We start from the raw sequence: 21,291 nt of genomic DNA on the forward strand, positions 1-21,291 counted from the left end.
CAATGAGGGAGTTTTTCTTTTGCTTTTCAAGGAGAGGAGCAAAGGGGGGAGGGGGGAGGGGTTTGTGCGGGGAGAAGGGTGCAACAATGAATGAATAGAATTCCAAAATCTCTGTAGATGTTCATTGAAATGAAAAATAAACTAAATTAAAAAAAGAGAGTTAAACATTATATTGAGCAGCTCAGATGACTTGTTAAGTGCCATCAAATTGAATATGACTCATAGTGACCCAGTAAACAATAGATCTGAACTCTGTCCTATCCTGCGTCATCCTTATTGTCCTAGACATATTCGAGTCCACTGTCACAGATTTTGTATCAATCCATGTCACTGAGAGCCTTTCCCTTTGCTGACCTTCCACCTATCCATGCATGATGTTCCTTTTAAAAAAATAACTTCTAACAGCATGTCCAAAATACATGCCATGAAGCTTCATCATCTTTGCCTCCAAGGAATACTCTCGCTGCACTTTCTCCAGGATATATATGTTTGTTCTTTGGCAGACCATGGAATTTTCAACTGCATCAATTCTTCTCCTGTCATCCTTATTTATCATCCTGCACAGCAGTTGACTGGAAAGACTGTGCTTTAATCAGGAGCACCTTACTCTTTATACTGAAATCATTGTTCTTGAGGACTTTAAAGATATCCCTGCAAGAGAACTTTTCCAATGTTCTACGTCTCTCGATCTCCTGACTGCTGGTACCAATGGTGGTACCAATGTGGATCTAAGCAAGATGAAATCAACGACAATTGAATCTTTTCATGATGCTTCCTATTTATCCATTGGTGAGGATTTTTGTTTTCTTGATGTTGAAATGAGATTCACAGTGAAGGCTGCAGTCTTTGATCTTCTGCAGCAAGCATTTTAGGTCCCCCTCTCATACAGTGAACAACAATGCGTCATCTGCATAATGCAGGTGGTTGATGAACCTTCTTTCTATCCTGATGCCACATTTTTGCTCTTTTTTAAAAAAATTATTTTATTAATTTTAATGAACATTTACAGAGATTTTGGATTTCCATTCATTCATTGTTGCATTTTTTGCTTTTAAAGTATAGGTTCTTGAATGATTTACCTTGCATACAGGTTGAATAGGGATGGAGAGAGGATATAGCTCTGACACATTTTTTCTGATTTGGTTCAGACGATAGCTTCTTGGCCTAGGTATAGAGTAGTGGTATAAAATAGGGGCTTAGTGGTAAGGAGTTGTGCTGCTGATGCAAAGGAATGCTGTTCAAATGCGCCAGCTGGTCCATAGAAGGAAGATGGGAAATCTCTTCCCATGAGATTAATTGCCTCTGAAAATCTGCTAGAGGGTCAGCAACAGGTCACTTCCGACTTGATGGTACATAACATCAACAAGGCATTTACAGCAGAAGGTCAAGGACTGCAGTCTTCAATATGGATTGAAACTAACATCAAGAAAACAATGATTCTCACCGCTTGGCCTATTGACAGCATTATGATAGAGAAGAGATTGGAATTGTTAGTAATTTCAGCTTGCTTGGTCCCACAATCAACACTTTTGGCACCAACAGTCAGGAAATCAAAAGACAAATTGCACTGGAAAAATCCACTGTCACAGACCTCTCCAGAGTACTGAAGAGCAACAATGTCAGTCTAGAGACTAACGTGAGCCTGATCCAAACCATGGTCTTTGCAATTATTTGCTATGTATCAGAGAGCTGAACAATGACCAAGGATGATAGAAGAAGAACCAATGCCTTAGAGTTGCGGTGTTGGAGAAGAGTACTGAACATACCATAGACTGCTAAGAGAACAAACATGTCTCACCTAGAGACGGTGAAACCAAGCTGCTCCTTGGAGATAAGAATTTTTTGCAACAATGAATGAATGAAAACCCCAAATCTCTGTAAATGTTCATTAAAACTAATAAAATTTAATAATAAAAAAAGAATTTTGAAGCTCTGGCTTACATACTTTGGGCATGTTTCTAGGAGGGACTAGTCCTTGGAGAAGGACAATATACTTGGAAGAGTGGAGGGAAAGCACAAGAGAGGAAGGGTGGATGAGATCGGTTGACTCAGTAACTAGTGTAATGGGCACAAGTGTGTCAGAGACAATGAAATTGGCTCAGGATAGGGCAGTGCTCAAAGCTATTGTACAAAGGGTCATTATGAGTCACTGGTAACTTAATGGCACATGACAACAATGACAGGGTCTCTGGTGACAGGGTCAGCAAAGAGTCACACTGCTAACCCAAAAGTGGAACCACTCTGCTGGTTCAAATCCACCAGTGACTCTGGGTGGAAAGATGGGCAGTCTCCTCCCATGCGATTTACAGTATGGAGAAACCTGATGGAAGGTCAGTTATGAGTTGAGTCTAACTCAGTGGCAATAAAGTTGAGTTGAATTTTTTTTACATTTCGAGAGAATTTGAAACACTTTGAAAATTCCAAATTATGACACAGTGACAGAAAGTAAGCTGTTAGAAAACTGACACAAATAGGCTTAAAACAGGGTTGCCATAACCTTCAATTTGTAAAAAAACCAAGAGTATCTGAAAAGTAAACCAAAATACAATAATCTTAGGTAGTCTTCAGGGACTACTGTCCACTGCTGGATCCTGGCATCTAAAATCTGGAAGGTAATTTAAAAATAGTTACTTAATTATATTTTTAATGAACATTAGAGTGAGGCAGACATTGTCCATAAAGTGAATTTATGTATGACATTAGTTAACAAGCCATCATCCCATGCATTTAAAAGCAACACATTTCAGTTTCATAATAGGTTTTTGAAAGGAAAGGTTAGAGCTTGGAAATTTTGTAAGAGATGAAAGGGGAGAAGAATAAATTTGAAGGAGGCAGCTTTTGAGATTAATAGGCAGCCCACATTGTAAGACATAGGGAAGAAGGGAAATAGTTAAAGAAGTAGAAATACTGAGGGTGGAAGAGGGGAAGGAAAAGCAGAAAAGAAGGTTGAATTTGAAGGTGCCATTAGGTCAATTTTAATTTACAACAGTGCCACTCAGAGAAAGCTGTGATCCCAGGGACTTCAAGTAGATTGCCAGTCCTATCTTCTGGAGCTCTTCTGGGAGGATTTGAACCTCTAACCTTTCTGTTAGCAGCCAATCACATTAATGATTTGCACTACTACAAGGGGGAGAAAAATTAATACCAATTCCTAGTAGCAACTTGATAGATCTTGTCAGCCATTCTGGTCAAAACTTTATTTTGAAGATAATACAATGGCACAGAACTTTAGTTACATAAAGGTATTAAAGCAGGGGTTACTTTCTCAGACAATATTTGTAACTGATTTTAAGAATGAAGGAGGATAGTATGATTAAATAATAGAAAGCAGACACATATGTTTATGTATGTAACATTAAGCTTATTTCAAGATTAGGTTATTATTTCAGTCCTAGTGTATTGATCAGGGTGCTTCTTGGCGGCAAAGACGGTGAAGCTTCATCTCATATACTTTGGGTATTTTGTTAGGAGGGACCAGTCCTTAGAGAAGAACATCATGTTTGGAAAGGTCAGTGTAGGAGAGGAAGGCCCTCAACAAGATGGATTGACAAGGTGACCGCAACAAAGTGTGTGGGAATATATTGAAGATGGTGAGGACAACACAGGTTAGGACAAGTTTCAGATCCACTGTTGGTAGAGTTGTTATTGAGTTGCAGTTGACTTGATGGCACCTAAGAACAACAACATATTGACAAAATTTGCTTCCACAACAAATGGAAAATTGCTTTGTTGGCAAATTACTAGTATCAAATCTAGGAAAATGAAGTGGATTATGTTTCATTATTTTTGAAGAACACATATAACTATTTTTATTACAATTTTAACGAAAGTTTATAGAGAAAGTGGATTTCCCTTCATTCATTATTGCACATTTTCCTCCCTGCCTACCCTCTCAGTTTGCATTTCTCTGTAAAAAAATAAAATTCTTTCATATAACTATTTTTTAACCTTCTCTAATCTTAATAATTTCTCTTAAAGATTTTTTTCCATATCTGTGTCCTGCTTGGGAGGGTGGAGGGACAGCGCAGGAGAGGAAGACCCTTGATGAGACGGATTGATTCAGTGACTGAGGTAATGGGGTAGGTGTATTGGAGATGGTGAGATTGGCAAGGATAGGGCAGAGTTTAGGGCTGTTGTACATAGGGTCCCTGTGAGTCTCAGATGACTTGACGGCATATAACAACAACAACAACTTTTCCTTTCAAGGTTTCTGTTCATGTATCTGAGTAAAAAAAAGGAATTTTAATTCTTTCTTTTAGGGATAGCTTTGAGGAAAGGAATGAAACATAATTAGGTTTGGCAGTGTATTATTTTGGCTCTCTGTTAGTCTTGTATTATCCCCTTTTAATATTGATTTTCTTTTAAACTTTGTGACTGATAGTAAAATCCAAACTTGGAATAAACATTAGGATAAGATACTATTTGAATTGTAAATGGAATTATTTACTGTTCACTAAGACAATGAGTTTTTTTTATCATTTAGCATTTTCCAATATCCAGTTGTGGACTAAGATTGAATGGTTGTGTATATATGAGAGGTTTAAAGACATCATTTTCAATCCTGTTAGCTGCTGTTTCAGTAGTATTTTGGGGCTTTATCTCTGCTCATCTCTCCTCTCTTTTTCTTCTTTTCCTTCTCTTAACTGGTTATCTTTTCCTTTATATATATATGCACTCCCTAAATTATGTACCTGTATGATCTAAACACTAATGACTCCTCATTTTTTATGTCTCATCCACACTTCTCTCTTGAACTATAAGCTCACAGACCCAGTGTTCTGTCAGACAGGCCCACTTGCCTGTCTAAAGAATCATCTCGAACGTTTATTAGATGCTATCAAGTCATCTCTGACTCAGTGTCCGTATATAGAATAGGATGAAATCTTGCCTAATCTTGAATCATCCTCATGAACTCTGCATTGTTTCAGTCACTGTTGTTGTGATAACATATTGTTGTGGTTCTTCTTCTTTGCTCTCACTCTATGTCTATATACTTATGTTTGTAACATCTTTTTCCAGGGACTGGCCCCTACAGATAATATACCCAAAGCATGTGAGATGAAGTCTCACCATCTTAACTTCTGAGAAATATTCTGGCTTTACTTCTTCCAAGTCATATTTGCTTGCCCTTTTGAAAGCTCATGGTATATTCTTGAGTCAACCTTTCACCTGGCCTCTTTTCTCACCTCATCAAAAAGTGATACATCTATATTTACAGTCTGTTCTGCTAGATTAGTAGGAGACTAGTTACTAAAAGTCAGAAGTCAACAATTTTTTGATCTGCTATACCGTTCTATGATTTACAACATTAAATGTTGTTCTTCGCTGGATTCTCCCACTCCTCTATATCCCTATATCCCTTGGGTTCAGTGGTTAACTTAAAGGTCTAACAGAATCAAATTCATCAAGGAAATGATTCACTTGTCTGTGGATGATTCAGTCTGGTGTTGCAGAGACCTGTGAGTTAGGATCCTGTAGACTCAGTTGTGGCACATCTGGATACTCTGTCTCGCATAAGAGTGCAAGAATTGTTGTTGTTAGGTGCCATTGAGCTAGTATGACCCAAAGAGACCCTATGAATAACAGATCTTAACCCTGGCCTATCCCATGCCATCCTCACACTTCTTGACCCATTAGAGCCCTTTGCAGCAGTCACCATGTCAATCCACCTGGTCAAAGGTCTTCCACTCTATTGTTGACATAACTTTCTGAGCATCATATAATTTTCCAAGGAATAGCCCGTTAACAACATTTCCTAATTATGTGAGGTGAAACGTCATCATCTTTGACTGTAAAGAGCATTGTGACTTTATCATCTCAAAGACATATTCGTTTGTTCTTTTGGAAGTCCATAGGATGTTCAGTACTCTTCTCCAACACCATAGCTCAAAGGCATCAATTCTTCTTCTGCCATCCTTATTCATTGTCCAGCTCTAAGATGTATAGCAAGTGATTGGAAAGGTCATAACCTGAATCAGATATACCTGAATTCTCAAACTAACATCATAATTCCTTAATAATTTGGAGAGGTCCCTAAATGCAGACTTTACCCAGTGTAATATGTCTCTTGTTTTCCTGACTGCTGATATCAAGAGTGTTAATTGTAAAAAAAAAAAAAAAAAGAGTGTTAATTGTGAATCCAAGTAAGATGAAGTTGTTAACAGTGTCAATCTTTTATCCAGCTATCACTAGGTTGCCTTTAGACCTTTAAAAGGGTGAGACCTATATACTTCCTTAATACAACAAATATTTCATCTCAAAATAAATAGTTAATCAAGGGTTAGGAAAGGCATTTTGAGCAACAAACTCTGACATCACATTCTCTTAGAAAAAGACATCAATCACCTTGTGTAAAGCAGAGGAGCAGTAAACATATAAAAGACCCTTTATGATATGTAATTACAAAGTAGCAACAAGAGTGCATTCAAAAATGTCATCATGTATATGGTACAGGCAAAAAAAAGATGGTACAGAATGAGAAAATGTTTTATTTTATTGTATACAGTATTGCCATGAGCTTGAGCTTACTCTATGATAACTAAAAACAAAAGCACCTTAGTAAATGGTGATTATTTCTTCTTCTTTTCATCTAGTTTGAATCCAAACCATTGGAATTATCATTAAGATCTTCCTTTCTTTTACTTATGTATTCCACCCACTAGCAAATACCATTGGTTGTATCATTAACATAAATAAAATCCATCCATTTCTCACCGCTTCCACTGCCTGGTCTACTTAACTCTCATCCCATGAACTTTTTAGTTTGTTCTCAAGGAAGACACCAGATGTTTAAAACTCCTCATATTCAGGACCCTTCAGTGGATTCCCATATAATCTAGTATAAAAGACAGCATGATCTCTTGTCCTTCCAAATCCTTCTACCTTTGCTACTTCCTCATTTCCTGACTTCTGCCTCTCTCACTTTGTTCTAGCCTCACTGGTGCTCAAGTAGGTAAACATGCATCCATCTCAGAGCTTTTACACATGCCATTCTCTGTCTCAGAAATTATTTCCCACCAGATTGATATGACATGTCTCATTTTTCTCATTTGAAATGATAGTCTCATTTTTTTCCAGACCTCTATTTAGTTGTCAAATTGATACCAGGCATAAAATAGCATTTCCTCCCCTGACACTGTCTCGTCTTTTTAATGTCTTATTTTCATCCAAAACATTCATGATCTGAAAGTTATATTTACTGTTTTATGTGCTTACTATCTAGAATAGAAGCTTTTGGGGGGAGGGAATATTGTTTTATTCATTACTTATATCATTTAAAATAATGCTGGCATATCTTAGATGCACAAAAGTATTTATTAATGGAATAAACATACCTGTTTTTTTCTGAGACAAAATTCCTAGTCATTATGAAATGCTGTGTTTATGTGAACATTTTCATTTATTTGATATACTGTTCATTCTCAAACAAGGTCCAATTTTGTTAAAAGCAATTTTCATATGACCAACCAATGCAATTAGAATTGTTGAAATGTATGCTCTTATGGAGAAGACTTTAAAAGACCAAAATGAAAAAAAAAATAGTAGAATTGGAAAGAAAAAAATGCATTTAAGAAAGAAGAGATGAGGAAATAATACTTTTCAAAACCATAATTTTATTTAGGACATAAGAAGAGTTTGTTATTTTGGAAGGCATCATCTCTCACCCCTCTAAAATATTTGAAAGGGAAAACAAAGATTTTTGAGATGATCATTCTTACCTTAAATATCTATTAAAGTATATATCATGATTGTTAAGAATTGGATATAAGATTTAGATCACATGAACACTTCTTGCAGTGGTAAGGAGTTGTATGGAGGCAGGGGGTCAGCAGTAGGTAAGACCAGTGTGTTTTCACAGACAGTAAGTGGGAGGAGATTGCCCATCCTTTTGTCTACAGAGCAGCTGGTACATTTAAACACGTACCTTTGTGCTGTCAGTGCAATTCATTACAACTAAGCTGCCAGAAGTCAAGCAACATGCCCAAAATATGTGAGATGACGCTAACCATTCTTGCTTCCAAGGAGTCTCTGGTTCCACTTTCTCTAAGGCATATCTGTTCTTTTGGGAATCCAAGAAATATTCAGTACTCTTCTCCAACACAACAACTCAAAGGCATTATCTGTTATTGTTATCCTTATTCATTGTCCAGCTCTCACATGCATTGCAAGTGATTGGAAAAATCATGGCTTGAGGCACATCTTTGTCTTTGAACTAGCATCATTCCTTTTTTAGGACTTTGGAGAGGTCCCTAACAGCAAACTTTCCCAATGCTGTATGTCTCCAGATCTCCTGATTGATTGCTGGTCAATCCAAGTAAGATTATGTTATTATGTGCCCTTGAGTCGAGATACTACCTATTGGACTGGTAGTGAGGAATTTTGTTTATTCTTGATGTTGAAATGAAATTCTTATTGATGACTGTAGTCCTTGACATTCTGCAGCAACTGCTTCTAGTCATCCTCAGTTTTGGCAAATGAGGTATTGCTATCTGCATAACACAGTTGATTGTTAGTCTTCCTCCAAACCTGATGCTTCGTAATTCTTCATAAAGTCTAGCATCTTGAATTATCTGTTCAGCATAAAGATTAAAAAGATATGGAGAAAGGATACATCCTTAATGTACTACTTTCTTGGTTTTGAACCATGACGTGTTCTCTTGCTTTATCCAGACAACAGTTCCTTTGTCTAGGTATAGGTTTTCACATAAGTACACTAAAATGTTTTCACATGAGTACATTAAAATGTTCTGCGATTCCCATGCTTCTCAGTGTCAACCACAATTTATTGTGATCAATATAGTCAAATGCCTGTGCATAGCCAATACAATACAAATAGACATCGTTCTGGTAGTCTCTGTTTTCAGCCAAGATCCATCTGACATCAGCAATGATATCCCTAGTGCCAGAACCTCTTCTAAACCCAGCTTATATTTCTGGCAGTTTTCTATAGATGTGCTGTTATAGTAATTTTTGGATAATCTTCAGCAAGGTTTTGTTTGCATGTAATATTTGTTTCCCTATCCGGTTGGACCACCTTTTGTGAAAATACAAATAAATGTGGATCTCTCCCAGTTAGTTGGACAGTGAGCTGTCCTCCAGATTTCTTGGCACAACCAGGGCTGTATCTTTTTGTTAAAATATGCCAATTGGTATTCCATAAGTTCTTGGTACCTTATTTTTTGCCAATTTCTTCAGAGCAGCTTGAACTTTTTATTACTTTTTATTCTTGATCATATGCCACTTCCTGAGATGGCTGTTAGCCAATTCTTTTTGGTACAGTGATTCCATGTATTCCTTCCATCTTTTTTTTTTTAAATAAAATTTTTATTTTATATTGGTTTACATACAAAGTTTATATACATTTGTTTTCACACCAAATCTTTCCCATTTCCTTTACCCATCCCACCATCCACCCATCAAATTGTGTAACCCTATGATTACCGCCCTACCCATCCTCACCCCTCTTTTCCTACACTCCCCTCCTTCCTCATACACGTATTACTAATTATCTTTCTATTTCTACAACTATGGTCTTATCCAGTATTTATTCTTATGGAACTGAGTTATTCACTTAGCATAATGTTCTCCAGTCCCTCCCAAGTTAGACAGTCATTGCTACTGCATGCTGTGTAGTATTCTGTTATGTGAATATACCATAGTTTCTCAATCCATTTGATTGTGGTTAGACAGCAAGTAGTAAATGTTGGAGAGGATGACAAGATATAGAAACTCCTATACATTGTTTGTGGGATTGTAAAATGGTACGACCACTTTAGAAGGCAGTATGGTGTTTCCTCAGAAAACTGAACATAGAAAGTTCATATGTCCCAGCTATTCCACTGCTTGGAATATACCCCAAGAAAATGAAAACTGAAGCACAGAGGCTTGTAGTTATTTTTTAAATATTGATTTGTATGCAAAATTTATATATATTGAATTTCATTCATGTAGATGGTGTACTTAGTCTTGTATGCATGTGGCTAATATTGTGGCATTCACAGTATTGTACTTCAGGATGGATCTAGAAATGGTCTTTTTTACTATGATTGCAACCCCATTTTTCTACACTTTTTCATTCCTGGAAGAGTGGGTCATATACTGACTCAAAGTGACCAATGCCAGACTATCTCAACTTACTAATGCCTCATATGTTGATATTCAGGCTTTTCCCATTCATGTTCCAGTCATGCCCATCCTTTATGTAGGTGGACCACAGTGAAGATGGCTCTCTGGGATTCCATAAACACCTGATGCATCATTGAGATTCTAAACTACACACAATAAATGTAAAATATTAATAACTTATCATTTAATTATCAACATGTTCCATGCTAAGTGGTTGACTTTGATCAGCTTTTTAACAATGTCTGCTTTTCCTACTTTTATATTTTGTATGTTCCATGCTCCAATATTCCTCCTCATTTTTTTTTGTGTGTGTGTTTTTTCCAGAATGAGGACTCAGCCTCCAGTGCTCTCTCTAATAGTCTAAATGTACTCTGGCACGTATAGGGTTTTCAAAGGCCTGTTATTTTTGAAGTGGCTAAACCTTTTTTCTCATCTGTCTTAATCTGGGGGTCTGCTTTAGTGCAGCACCTGACAGACAAGCACTATACCTGAAAGATCAGGTGATAGACAAGCAAACGTAACCTAAAGTGTTAAGACACTTCCCCAATATAAAAATTGACAAATGAGTGATATCCTCAACAGCAGACCATAAGGATAAGCAAACATACAGATATAATGGTGTGAGTGGCATAGATTCCCACTTTAAAGCAGCAGCACAAGGCCCAGAAGGCCTAAAGGTTGTCTATCCTTTTTTGGTGCCAGGAACATTGTTATTCCTCAGTGAAGGGCCTTGAGGTGATATCGCTAACTCCTAATATGAGGGCTCAGGTTCCAGTCACGCCCATTCTTTATCTAGGTGGTCCACAGTGAAGATGGCTCTCGGCGTTTCTTGGCCTGGTATGGAGAAAGGATTTGTGGTACAACAAATTAACTAATATGACTCCATCCATAACTATCTGATGTATTATTGAGATTCTAAATGATATATAATAAGTGTAAAATATTAATAACATCATTTATTTAGTAACATGTTCCATGCTAGGTGGTTGACCTTTATGAGCTATCAAACCATTGCTATCAACCTGTGAGATGGAAAGCATTATCATCAACACATGACAATGAAGATAGTGATCACTTAAGGTCAGGCCCCTGGGCCCTGAAATCTTGGACTTTATTTCCATAGTATCAGCACTAGGATATATTGCTTTCTGTCACAGTCATTGTTCCACTTGATTTGTTTTGTAGAGATTCTTTCTACCTAGAATCGTATAATGAGAACTGAGTCATCATCTAGTAAGACCTTTTTGTAACAGATGAAAGAGTTGCAGCCAGAGAGGTTAAGTGATTAGCTAAATGTCACCCAGAGGTGACTCTGGGGATGAAACTGAGGTTTCCTTGCTTCCTGTCAAGGTTTCTTCTTTTTCTAAGTTGTTTTCTGTTTTCTTTTAAATGATTGGGAATACAGCTTTTCCATATTAACTAATCAGAGTATTATTTATAAGTTTCATGAGGATAGCACTAGATAGGGCCAGTTTTTGGTCTGTTGCTATGAAGTCTAGTTGACTCAATGACACAGAATAAGAACAATACTATTATCTGAAGATCATTAAATAGCTTCAGGGGTCCCTTAGGTGGTCCAGATGTTGTTGTTGTTGAGTGCCATCAAATTGGGTATGACTCATACGTGACACTAAGAACAACAGACATGAACCTTGTCCTAACCTGTGTCATCCTCATCATCTCTGATAATCTTCCAGCCATTGCGCTATAGTCACTGTGTCATTCCACCATGTGTGGATCTTTCTCTCTTTTGCTTCCACCTTTCTAAGCATGTATTTTTCAAAGGAATAAACATTTCTAGCAATACATTCAAAATATGAGGGATGAAACTTTTCCATCTCTGCTTCTAAGGAACACTCTTCACGTTCTCCAAGACTTACCTCTTTGTTGTTTTGGCAATACATTGGATATTCAGTATTCTTTTACAACACCACACTAAAAGGCATTGACTTTTCTTGTGTTATCCTTATTCATTATCCAGCTCTCAGAAGCATAGCAAGTGGCTTAAAAGACTATGGTCTGAATCATGTGCACTTTAGGATTCAAACTGCCATCGTTGCTCATTACTGTTTTGGAGAGGTCCCTGGTAGTGGACTTGCTTAAAGCAATGTGTTTCCTGATCTCCTGACTGTTGATATCAAAAGTTGTTGTTGTGGATTGCCTTTGAGTTGAATACAACTCATAGTGACCCTATGAACAAAAGGCCTTAAGCCTCTCTACAACTATCGACATTTATCAAAGTTCATAGAGTTTCCCGAGGCATGTTGTTTAGTGGATGCCACTCTTACTAATCCAAGTAAGATGAAATTGCTGACAATTTTAATCTTTTCTCCATTTATCTTGATGTTGCCTATTGGCCCAGAGGTAAGCACCTTTATTTTCTTGATGTTGATATGTAATTCATATTGAAGGCTGTTGTCCTTGATCTGCTACAGGTCCTTCTCACTTTCAGCAAGCAAAGGTGTGTCATGTGTGTAATGAAATTTGTTAATGAGTCTTCCTCTGATCCTGATGTTATATTCCTCTTAACAAAGTCCAGCTTCATGAATTATTTTCTCAACACACAAATAGAAACAGTGTGGACAAAGGCTACAACCCTGATACACACCCTTCCTGATGTGAAACCATTCGGGTAACCTTAGTCCATTCCGACACGAACTTTTTGGTGTAGGAGTAGGTAACGTAGGATCATAATTCATTATTCCAAATGATTGATTTCCACTCTTCTCAATGTTATCCAGAATTTGTTATGATCCACCACACAGTCAAATGCCTTTGCACAAGTTAATAAAACACACATTCTTCTGGTATTCTCTGCTTTCAGCCAGGATTCATCTGATATCAGCAATGATATTTCTGGTGCTACAGCCTCTTCTAAACCCAACTTGAACATCTGGCAGTTCCCTGTTAATATAGTCTAAATAGACAAATGTCAATTGACAGCTTTTTGGTTTTAATCCACTCAGAGGCCCCTAAAAAAAAAAAAAAAGACCTGATGATCCACTGAAAATAGGAAAAAAAAATCAACCATTGAAAATCCTATGGAGCACACTGACATACATGGAATCACCATCAGTTGGAATTTAATAAAGAACAATTGATTATTATTTACAAGTAAGCTCTAATGTCCCAAGCTGCGTTTCACTTACAGAAGTATGGCTTCAGATGGCAGCCCAAGACCAGACCTGCAATTGCAGGACAAGATTTCTCTACCAGATCCTAATCATCAGCTTAGGAATATGGAACAATGCTTTCTTTAGATTTTGATTACCACTTGGCCAACTGACTGGAAGAGATCTATATTTGTTCCCATTCCAAAAAAAGGTGGAAACTATAGAACAATATCGTTGATTTCATATGCAAGCAAGATTTTGCTGAAGATTCTCCAAAAACGACGGGAACAGCATATCAGCAGAGAACTACCAGAAGTCCAGGCTGGACTTAGAAGGGGTTGTGGTAGTAGGGATATTGTAGCTAACGTCAGATGGATATTGGCTGAAAGCAGGGAGTACCAGAGGAATATCTATCTGTTCTTCATTGACTATGCAAAGGTGTTTGACTGTGTGGATCATAACAAACTGTGGCTGACTCTGAGAAGAAGGGGAATCCCAGAACACTTGATCGTGCTAATGTGAAACTTATACTTGGACCAAGAGGTAGTCATCAGAACAGAGCAAGAAAACACTGCATGGTTCAAAATTGGGAAGGGCATACACCAAGGATGTGTCCTGTCTCAATACCTTTTCAACCTGTATGCAGAACAGATCATCCGGGAGGCTGGGCTCTTTGAGGAGAAATGCGGCATCAGGATTGGTGGAAGATCGATCAACAATCTGCGTTATGCAGATGACACAACCCTGCTTGCTGAAACTGAGGAGGACCTGAAGCGCTTGCTGCAGAGGGTCAAGGACTGCAGCCTTCAATATGGTTTGAGGCTCAATGTCAAGAATACAAAAATTCTCACCACTGGACCAATTGGCAGCATCAGGATGGATGGTGAAGAGATTTAGATTGTTCACAGCTTTAGTCTGCTTGGCTCCACAATCAACACTCTTGGCACCAGCATCCAGGAAATTAAAAGACGTATTGCGATGGGAAAGTCTGCTGTTAGGGACCTCTCTAAGGTACTGAAGAGCAACGGTGTGTCTCTGGAGACTAAGGGTGCGTCTGGTACAGGCCATGGTCTTTGCAATCACTTGTCATGCATCAGAGAGCTGGACAATGACAAGGGAGGACAGAAGGAGAATTGATGCTTTTGAGCTTTGGTGTTGGAGAAGAGGGCCGAGGGTGCCATGGACTGCTAAGAAAACAAACAGATTCATCCTGGAGAGGGTTAAACAGGGCTGCTCTTTGGAGGCAAGGATTCTGAGACTTCCTCTGACACACTTTGGTCATGTTGTAAGGAGAGACCGGTCCTTGGAGAAAGACATCATACTTGGGAGGGTGGAGGGAAGGTGCAGGAGGGGAAGGCCCTCTGGGAGATGGATTGATTCGGTGAATGGGACAATCAGGATGAGTGTGTCGCAGAGGTGAGACTGGTACAGGACAGAGTGTCGTTTAGAACTGTTGTTGTAGATAGGGTTGCTATGAGTCACAAGAGACTCGATGGCACATAACAACAACAACATTTTACAGATTGATTTTATAGTTTTGTAAATTCCTAGATTATTCATTAGCCCTTTGGTCTGCATTAATCAACCATTGAGTGACACTTATTGACCAAAAGCAGGGCTTTTTAAAGGGACCTAATGGTAATGAATATTCTGGAATTATTGCATACATGCAGACATTTGCCTTTAATACCTTGGGCTCCTTTTACTACCCATACCACACATACAAAAGCAAAACCAAATCAACCAAAAGTGTCCAAGGAACTAAAATGTCATCTAATGTTTTATGCAGTTTCTTTTATTGGAATGGATGCGGCTGCTGGTAAAGTGCTATTGAAATAGAATGCTTTGAAGACAAAGCAAATTTCGAAAACTCCAAGAAAGATAACCAAAGAGAGTATTTACTAGTCTCTATGTTGCCTTTGAAAGTTTTTTGCATTTTAAAATATGTATAATAAAAAGAGAACTTGAAACATTTGCTGCAGAAGATCAAAGACTTCAATATGTCTTCAATCAAAAAGTGTTCAATATGGATTTTATTTCAATATCAAGAAGACAAAAGTCCTCACCACCATTATAGGCAACATCATGATAGATGGGGAGAAATTGAAGTTGTCAATGATTTCATCTAGCTTAGATCCACAATCAATAGCCTTTGGTACTGGCAGTCAAGAAATAAAAAAGATATATTGTATTGGGTAAATCTGCCATCAAGGACCTCTTTTTTAAAAAAAATATTTTTTTCCCCTATTAGTTTATTTACAAAGTTCAAATAAAAATGCCAATAAATTCTTTAAATTTCCCTCACCTCCCTGACCTCTTTAAGGTGCTAAGGAGCAATGAATGATATCAGCTTAAAATCTAAGGTACATCAGAATAAAGCCTTGGTCTTTTCAATTATTTGTTCTGAATCTAAAAGTTGGACAATGACTAAAGATGACAGAAGATTCAATGCCTTCGACTTCTTGTATTGGAGAAGAGTTCTGAATTTCCCTTGGACTGCCAAGAGGAGATATATATATATATGTTTCAGAGAAAGTACAACCAGCATTCTACTTGTAATCAAAGTTGATTAAGCTTTGTCCGACATATTTTGGACTTCTTTTTGGGAGGAGCTGATCCTTACAGAATGACATCATGCAGAAAGGTGGAGGGCATCAATGAAATAAAGACTTTAAATGAGACAGATTGTCACAGTGACTGTAACAACTGGCTCAAACAAGCCACAAATGTTAAGGATGGTGTAAGATAGGACAAGCTTCAGATCCATTGATTCAGTGGCACCTAACAACAAAAATAATAAATATATAAACAAACGAACAAACAAACTATATCCAAACAAGCAAACAACAAAACTAAAAGCTCAAGTCAATGCAGTTGAGCTGGCTCCAACTCATTGAATGAAATTGCCCTATAGTATTTCCAGGTCTCTAAGTCTTTAAAGAACTGTCTGCCACATCTTTCTTCCAGAGCACCTGATAAGTCAATAACCTTTTGGTTAGCAGCTATGTACTTGCTCACTGCACCACCAGGCGTCCATATATATTATCATACCACCCTTTAAATATTTTTTCCTCCTCAGTTTTTCTGTAATCAGAGAAAAGAAAAACAGTGCATAGTGTATTGTGTAGATAAATACGTAACTTTCAATCAATTTAAAATTGCATTGCTTTATTATTTTTCATAATGGCTCTGCTTCTTCTTGCGTTGTGGATGATCTTTAAAAGGCTTCTAATTAACATAACAAAAAATCCTATTTACATCACATATTTGGGTTTTAAAAAATATGATTGCACTCAAAATTTTTTTAATAGGGGAAATTTTTTCACTTTTATTATATATTTTCATACAAAATTTTTATCCTTTGTGTATCATTCATGCACATTGTGTTTCACACATTCCTACATTCACATTGCGTTTTGAACAAACACTCACATGCATTGTGTTTCATAAAATGAATCACCATTGATCTATGCCTCATCTTTTTCACCTCGTCTTTTCAAGTATCCATTGGATATTTCCTAATTCCTTCACCTACACCCTCTACTCACCGAACTGTTTTTCTAGTGATTTCTTCCCCTTCCCACCCTCTGCTCTACTGCCCCATGTCCTTCCCCTTTTGGACTTTAATATACATGCTACTTCTATCTCATTTGGGGTCGTCCTCTCTCGCACTGTCCTTCCAACCTTCCAGATATGATGTCCTTCTCCAAAGACTGGTCCCTCCTGGCTACGTGCCCAAAGTATGCTAGACAGAACTTCAAAATCCAAGGAGAAATCTGATTTCACCACTTCAAGATAGACCTGCAACAACAACTAGTTACACATCTATTTTTACAATAATGGTCTTATGCAGTATCTGTCCTTATGTAACTGATTTTGCGCAAGATAATGCTCTCTCGCTTCTCCCATGTTATATGATATTTTACAAATTTGTTGCTCCTTAGTGCTGCATAGTATTGTGTGAATATACTAAAATTTCTCAATCCATTCATTTGTTGATGGACATTTGGGCTGTTTGTTTCCATTTTCTTGCTATTATGAATAATGCTGCTACGAAAGTGGGTATACAATTCTCATTTGTGTCTCAGTTCTATTTCCTCAGGGTATATCCCCTACAGTGCAATAGCTGGTCATACAAGATTTCATTGTACAGCTTTTTGACGCAATGCCAAACTGCTTTCCAGAGTGGGTATACCATTTTACAAGTCACAAATTTACTTTTGAAAACATAACAAAGATTAAAGAATATAAAATTTAGACGTTGGGTCGCACTCTTTTCTCTCCACTGCTCTGATCCTCCTGGCTACACACAGCCTTTATTGAGGCAACATATTACAGCTTCTTTACATTGGGAGGGCCCTGGTTGGCACAAGTGGTTTGTGATTGGCTGTTAACCTTAAGCTTGTAGGTTCAAACCTGTTCAGCCACTCAGGAGAAGGAAAGTCTAGAAAACCTGTTGGAGTAGTTTTACTTTGTAAGAAGGGGTCACCATGAGTCAAACTGGCCTTTTAACAATGGGTTTGGATTTTTGTTGTTGTTTTGTTTTGAACTAGAGGTGACCACGAGACTAACTTCTTGGTTAAAAGGAATTAAAAATTAGGTGTGAAATTTCTGTTCCTGCTGCTTGAAAAGAAGTTTGTTGTCCTAGACTGACTTTATCATCCATGCAACTTGGACTCTGCATGTTGCAACTCATTTAAATTTTACATGAATAGTTTGGAATCCAGGTAAAATCTTTGGGATTAAAGAGATAAATTAATTTTCCCCAAAATTCTCAAGAAGCATTAAAAGAAAGGAATAGTAACACAAAATAAAGAACAAAAGAAAATAATTTTTAAAATGAAATAGCCACAAACATTTAATATCTACAAAGGTAACTCATGGTTGCTGTGGTGCTAAACACTGTGACACTGATGAGATAATGGTTACCCATGGTGGACAGTGTTTGGTGGAGCTCCCCGATTAAAATAAGCTTGGAAGTAAGAGTGGCATCCAAATCTGAAACAGCTTGCCTCTGGAAACTCTATGAACTTGGAGGAATGATGAAAGTTATACAAGTGTTCAGGTCTTTTTTTCATAGGGTTGCTACGAGTCATCTATGACTTGAAGGCACTTAACAACAACAACAACAACAATAATGATAATTTGCGATGAATAAGCATGACAGAAAAAGAATTGATGCCTTTGAAGTATGGTGTTGGAGAAGAGCACTGAACATCCCATGGATGGCCAAGAGAACAAACAGATAGTGACTTGGAGAGGGTTCAGCCCGAGTGCCCTTTGGAGGTAAGAATGATGAATCTTTGCCTCATATACTCTGAACATGTTGCTAGGAGGTACTATTCCTTGGAAAGGGACATGATACTGGGAAGGATGGAGGGTCAATGAAGGAGAGGAGGACCCTCGACCTGGTGGACTGACATGGTGACTGCTGTAGTGGGCTCTTGTGTGTCAGGAAGTGTGTGGAGGGTTCAGATAGGACAGGGTTCAGATCTTTGTTCATAGGGTTGTTATCAGTCGTACTCAACTTGACGACACCTAACAACAATCACAACAACGATAATTTAAAAAGAACACTTTAAAACAAATAAAGAATTAATCATCCTGATAATCTTGGTCATTTTTTATGACAAATATTCTAAGTACAGAACAATTTCTTTCATATATTGTGGATACTGCTTGGGTTTTTAAAAGTACCTCCAAAAGCATCATTAACCTAGTTATTAATGCTTGTGGTGCTCCATATGAACTCATTTCTTTCTTTAACTTTGAAACTATTTTGCCTGTTTGTTCTGATTTTAGTTTTGCTGTTGAAATTGAATTGCTTTTTCTAATTTAGGATAAGTTTCTATTTCATGTTAGAGTACTCCACAACAATATTCACATCTCTCTGCGTTTTTCTTTCAACTTATTTTCAAAGAACTTTAGCCTATAGAGAATATTCTGACACTGGGAAATTTCATCATTGAGAAATATTAAGAAAAAAACTGGTAACATTCAGATTCTCTAAGTAGGTCAACAGTTCTCCACTAAATAACGTGTTGAAATTGCCAATGAACAGAATTACTTTGCTTTCAAAACTTATTTCTCTGGACACCTTTCATAAGATTTGTTTAAGTTATGGGTGATGCAAAGGGTTCACCTAGAAAGACAGGCCTGGCTATCTTTTTCTGAAAGAAACTCCACAAAGCAATGCTTTGCATACATAAAATCATCATAAATTGAAATTGACTAGTGGCAACAATAACAAAACAATGTGTCTAAATAGATTAATATTTCTTTTCTTTTTCTGGGATGACTCAATATTAGCAGCAGGTAGAACCACAAACATACATGTAGTGAAAGAAAAGTACAAACAGGACTGATTAACAGTGACTACTATGGTTCAAAATTGGGAAGGGTGTATGTCAGGGATATATCCTATCTCCATACTTTTTTCAATCTATATGCAGAACAGATCATCTGGGAGACTAGGCTCTATGACCTGCGTTATGTAGATGACACAACCTTGCTTGCTGAACCTGAGGAGGACCTGAAGCGCTTGCTGAAGAAGGTAAAGGACTGCAGCATTAATTATGGATTGAAGCTGAATATCAAGAAACAAAGATTCTTACCACTAGGCCAGTTGTCCTCATCATGATAGCCTGTGAAGAGATTGATATTGTTAACAGCTTCAGTTGGCTTGGCTCCACAATCAACACTCTAGGTATTAGCATCCAGGAAATCAAAAGACAAATTGCAGTGGGAAATTCTGCTGTCAGGGACCTCTCCAGAGTATTAAAGAACGATGATGTCATTCTGGAGACTAAGGTGCTCCTGATGAAGGCCATGGTCTTTGCAATTACTTGCTATCATCAGAGAGCTGAACAATGACTAGGAATGATAGAAGAATTTTGCCTTTGAACTGTGGTGCTGGAGAAGAGTACTGAATATACCACGGACTGCTAGAAGAACAAACAGGTTCGTCCTAGAGAGGGTGAGACCAAGAAGCAGCTCCTTGGAGGCAAGGATCCTGAAGCTTCATCTGACATACTTTGAGCATGTTGCAAGAAGGGAACAGTCCTTGGGGAAGGTACATCATGCTTGAGAGGGTGTAGGGACAGTGCAAGAGAGGAAGATCTTCAATGAGAGGGATTAACCCAGTGACTGGGGAAATGGGGGGTAGGTGTGTCAGAGATGATGAATTTGGTTTGGGATAGAGCAGGGTTCATAGCTATTGTATGTAGGGTTGCTATAAGTTGCAAGCAACCCAATGGCACATAACAGCATCAACACTTTATACACATGGTGAGGATTCCAAAATGTCAACTTTCACTTTTAAATCAACAAGTCAGCATTACTTTCATCTGTAAATTATTTTAATGAAATAATTCAAACCACTAATGCAATATGCTGTTATTTTGTTAGAGGAAAGTGACAATGTGTTTATTTTCTAATTTTTATTTTATATTGGTTTGCATACAAAATTAGTGAACATTCTGCTTCCCAATTTCTCTCATTCATATTGTGTTTCATAAAATCATTTCCACACATTGTGCTTTTTAAACTTCATCATCATTGAATTTTGCTCACAATTACCCTATCTTCTCAGGTGCCCACCTGATCTTTCCTATTCTTTTTCTCCCTCTTACCTCCAACCACCAAATTATTTGACCCTGTCCATCTTCACATCTCTGCTCCCACCCCTTACCCCTTTGGATTCCCATATTCATTTTACTACTTACTCTTCTATTTTTAAATAATTATCATATGCAGAACTGTCATTTGAAGACTGAGTTAGTTCACTCAGCATAATACTCTTAAATCTATAAATCATTGCTCCTGAGTACTTCATAGTATTCCATTGTGTGAATATACAACAATTTCTTAATCCATTCTATTGTGGTTGAACATTTTGGTGGTTTCCATGTTCTTGTGGTGGTTAAGTAATGCTGCTATCAACATTGATGTACAAATGTCCATTTGTGTCTTGGTTCTAATTTTCTCAGGCTATATTCGTAGTAATGAAATAGCTGGGTCATATGGAATCTCTTTGTTCAGCTTTTTGAGGAAA

The sequence above is a fragment of the Elephantulus edwardii genome, unplaced genomic scaffold (assembly GCF_000299155.1).
Source record: "Elephantulus edwardii isolate Elephantulus edwardi_28Jun2011 unplaced genomic scaffold, EleEdw1.0 scaffold00013, whole genome shotgun sequence".
NCBI lineage: Eukaryota > Metazoa > Chordata > Mammalia > Macroscelidea > Macroscelididae > Elephantulus > Elephantulus edwardii.